The sequence below is a fragment of the Gavialis gangeticus genome, unplaced genomic scaffold (assembly GCF_001723915.1).
Source record: "Gavialis gangeticus isolate Ggan-Ray unplaced genomic scaffold, GavGan_comp1, whole genome shotgun sequence".
NCBI lineage: Eukaryota > Metazoa > Chordata > Crocodylia > Gavialidae > Gavialis > Gavialis gangeticus.
In genome coordinates this window covers 33869320-33874145 of record NW_017729022.1, presented here as the reverse complement: position 1 = coordinate 33874145, position 4826 = coordinate 33869320, and positions in this window count along the sequence as shown.

Here is a 4826-nt window from a genome sequence, read left to right as displayed (position 1 = left end):
AGCAGCCCCCCCGCCCCCCCCCCCCCCAACATGAGCCACACCTCCAGCCCTCCCCCCACCTGCCTGGGCAGCACCTGCCCCTGGCCCCTCCCTCACTGTGGGGAGCATTGATCTGCCCTGCCATGGCCCTTCCCTCCCCTTCTTTCACAATGGACTGACCAGCTGGGGGCAGCTTTCCACACTGCCAGTTCTGCTTCTCGCTGCCCAAGTGCTGCGCTGCAGTTGCGTGCAGCACGAGCATTTAAAAATCGGCCCCAATAAATAATTCCTGATTTTAGAAAGATCTTCCTGCAAATCATACGCAATCCAGCATTTCACATTTAAGGTGCATGAAACACAGTCAGGGCAGCTAGGAGCTGGAACCAACTTCCAAGGGAAGTGGTGCTCGCCCCTACCATGAGGGTCTTCAAAAGGAGGCTAGACAATCACCTAGCTGGGGTCATTTGACCCCAGCATCCTTTCCTGCACATGGCAGGGGGTCAGACTTGATGATCTGCTTAGGTCCCTTCCAACCCTATCAACTATGAAAACCGAATGGAAAGAATTCAGTTTCAGCACAATCACATATCTGTGTTTATGTACATAATCAACAATACCATCTAACACTGACCTGTAGGTCATTTGGCTCCCTCCAACTGACTGATTTTACTGTGTTACTAGCCAAGCTGATAACAGTGGTTGCAATTAGCAACTCATTCCTGTACCACAGCATATAAGAGAGGGATTCATTATTTGAACAAATACTATGTTATAGAAGGGGGGGGGGGCAGGAAGGGGGGAGAAAAACCCAGAGAAGAACATATAGTGGCTTGGATTAATGAGCCAGTGCACATGCTGCAAACTTAAAAATGGGCAGCACTGACAGAGTTCAATTATAAAGAAGTCTGCAGCCTCATTACTGCCACTGGTTGTCACTTAGGCATTGGCATAGAGGACCTATGCAGCAGGAGACAGACAAAAGGAGAGTGGGCAAGTAAATGAAAACAAAAAGTAGTCTTACAGCATCAAGGATATTGCATCTCTGTTCACAAAATAGAGTTCGTGGGTCTGAGAAGCATGAGGTACATGTATTATGAGCTGGAACAGAATTGAAACACAGGCTCTTACAGCAATAATGCACAAAACACAAGAAAGCACAGAAATCTGAAAGACAAAAAAGTTAGATGCCTCGTTTTTGTTTCACATAAGAACCACCAGCTTCTTTACAACCTTGTAATTTTTTAAAAATATACTTATTTGAAGACATTGGCAGTAAATACCTTTTCCATAATTAAAACAAGATAATCAACCTCCTAACTCAAAAGTTACTAGGCCAACAGGGCTCTAATCTTGATAGAAGACGCCTTCCACTGGGCTTCTGTGGTTGTTCCACCAGGCAAGCAGTCCCATAATTACATAGTACATATTTAATTGTATACCTTTGTTTAATAAAATTAACAAAATCATAATTGAATAGCCCATCAATTTTCATATTTTTAGAGGAAGACTGTATACAACTCTTTTTACCAGCTATATTGAAAACATGTCTTTGAATTAATGATTACTTCATGCAGGGCTGAAGTGTTCAAAATATAAGGATAGATCTAAATGGACAGAGAATGTTAAGAATGAACTGGGACTCAGGAAATCCAAGCTTATAACCCAAGTCTGACATTAACTTCCCGTGTGATGTTTAGTAAGTCACTTTAGGGGAAATTTTTCAAAGGCACTGACTTCCAACAGGAAATGAATATTTAACACCTTTTTCTACCTTTGAACTTTTGAATTTGACACCCTTTTCTTCCTCTTAAATTTCACTCCGATTTAATTCCCCATCTACAGAGAAAGAAAACTGTTTTCCCCATTCCATTTTGCTTGTCTATATTAAATCATCATCAGAGCAGGAACCATCTCTCATTAGGTCTTTGTTCAGTGCCAGGTAAGAACAGCCCAAATCACAGTAGGAACTTGTAAATGCTACTATTATAGAAAACAATGTTAATTATAGTAGAGGTCTATGAAACAAAAAGAGAGCCCCAAACTAGCCACAATAAGTGCCTTACATCTACTGCATAAAATAGTTACAAACTGAGAGCACTTTTACATGCGCGCCAGGAACAGGGGGACAGAGGCACAGGGGGTGGAGAGCTTTAATTAGCTTAGAGTTTGACGCTTAAATGCTTTTGTGGTTATGGGCCTTGGTAAGCATGTGTCTCATGTTCTTACTCGCTTGTTTTACTTGACTCAGAACCATGGTGGTCAAGCTTTCTGCTCATAACAGCTGTTTATCTGAGATGTTTAAAGAACCCCAAGGTATATAAGCACCCAACTGCCATTTGATTCTGATTGATTTTTAGACAGCTATCTGCTTAGGTTTTTTTGTTTTTTAAATCCTAGTCTAGTACTTCAGGGCACCTATACACAAGGCCTGAGGCTGCTGCAATGCACTGGAATTCCAGTGCATTGGAGCAAACAGGATTAATTGAGTCTGCTGGAGTATGGCAATTGCCACACCCCAGCAGTTCCCTCTGTGTTTTGTGTCTCAGTGCTTAAAAAATGGTGGTGGGGGCACTTGAACTAAAGCTTGTCCAACAAGCTTTAGTTCAAGTGCCCCCACCACCATTTTTAAGTGTGGGGATGCTGATACAGTAGACACAGTGACATGTTAAATTAGACCACCATAGTCCTGAGTCAAGTAAAACAAGCAAGTAAGGACATGAGACACACTTAGCAAGGCCCATAACCACAAAGGCACCTAGGCACCAAATGCCTAAGTAAACCAGACAGGTACATCTGATATTAAATGCCAACTCCCCCCGACCGCCAAACGTAACAATTAGTTGATGAGAGAGTCATCCATAGACTGTTTCTGAAATATTAAATTGCCCACTTCAGAAACACTTCAATATCTAACTAGTAAGTACTTACAGACATAGATTTAAAATGTATGATCACAACAGGCTTCATTCTTTCAGAAACCACAGAGTTAGAATCTACTGCCAAGACATACAGATTTTTCCTCTGCTTTTGGCAACTTACATTACGCAGGTTTAACTTGAACCATGAAGGTACATACAGGTGTTACATTTAGATGGACCACTCATCCAAGGGTGCAGAGGGCTTAAATTGCCCCAAAAATGGTGCACCCAATCTAAGTTAGTTCACTTGAGGAGGCATACTTGTAGCAAGCAGCCTTTTTTTTGCTTGCCCCCCCACCCGAATATGAAGCCCCTCCATATGGCAAAAAGCCCCTTTTGCAGTATTTGCCCCCTTTTGGGGATGCTTTCTCTTTTCTTCCTTTTCTTCCTCCCCCCCTCTTTTTTTTTTTTTTTTATTATATTATTATGGAACATAAGGTGTACTTGTAATAAAAATATAGTTTGTAGATACATTTATGGGTATAAAATAGTATTCCGCATCAGTATACCTCCCCTCCCTGCCCCCCCCCCCCAGCATTCTTTTTGGTCTATTTGTTGCATGTGCCATGGCACTTCACCCTTTTATGTTTTATATTCTATGCCTTTTAACTTTGTAACAAATGTACTTTAAGTAAGTTGTACCATGTAACAATGTTAGCAAGGGTGGGAATCAAACCGCAGCTTCTCTATATGGAGTGGGTCCCTGAATGAATCTTGACTGATTGCATAACACAGTAGCTAGACAGGAACAAGCAAACAAGTGGCAATTAACACCTAGGAAACCACAGGCTAAAGGAGAGAAAAGGATCAATACAGAGCCAGGAATTCCCTGAAAAAGTCACTGTTAAAAAGTACAGAATCCCCGGTTTGAACTAATTACAGCAGTGAATTAATCAAACTTTAATCAACTGACTCCTAAGACTGCATGTACCTGCGGACATGACCCCTGGGGCTGACAGCTGCCATCCACACACCGAGGGGGACATCCCATGAGGTCAATGATCCCTGGATTGGGTAAGCCCGAAAACTGGGGAGTCACCAAAGTCTGCCAGAGAGGGATAAAAGGCAGCGAAGAATGACCCCCAGTGGCACCCTCTTTGACCCGACCAGCACCCTGCCTGCCCAGCCAGAAGGACCAGCCAGTGACCCCCTTCTGATGCAACATTGCACTGAAAGAAGGCTTGACTGGCCGTTGACGGCAGAGTCCAGTGCTTGGGGATAGGTGTATCTTGACATCAGTGCTTACTGTTCATAGCTAGCTACTGTGAGCGTGTGCTTGTGCCTGAATGAGTGTGTGTTGAGGGGATCAACTCCTAGGTTTATGATCTGACTTTTGCATCCGTCTAATAAATTTGAATTTTATGATGATCCTGTAAGTTGGTCCTTTGTAGCCAACATACTAATGTGGTTCAAGATTGGGTTAACGCCCACTGCAGGTCCAAGCTTGGGCTGGGCTTCCCCCTGCTCCCCACCCACCCTGTGTGGCTGGATACTGCCTGTGATGCCAGCTCTGGGTGCTGGTTTGGAACCACTATCCAGCCTGCATTCAGACCAGACACTGTCCATCTGGCTCACTGCAAAAAAGGCTGAGCAACACTGTTCCAAATTAAGGATACTTAATGGTCAGCAAAAATAGCATCAGTTGATAACTGGACAACAAATAAAAAATGGATTATTAAAAACTTGCCTGACAACACTTAAAAATGCAGCACAAACCAATATTACATAATATTGATGATTGTGTAGTAGAGGCACTCTGCGTGTTCTATTTTCTATTTGAGGACATAAAGAGGGTATATAAAATTTGCCCCTGAAATACTATATGCAGTACTTGAAAACTTCCAAGTATCATCTCATAAAATAATCAGGATACATCGAGCAATCGATCATAATTCAACAATGCAATATACCTGTTATAAATCAATACCT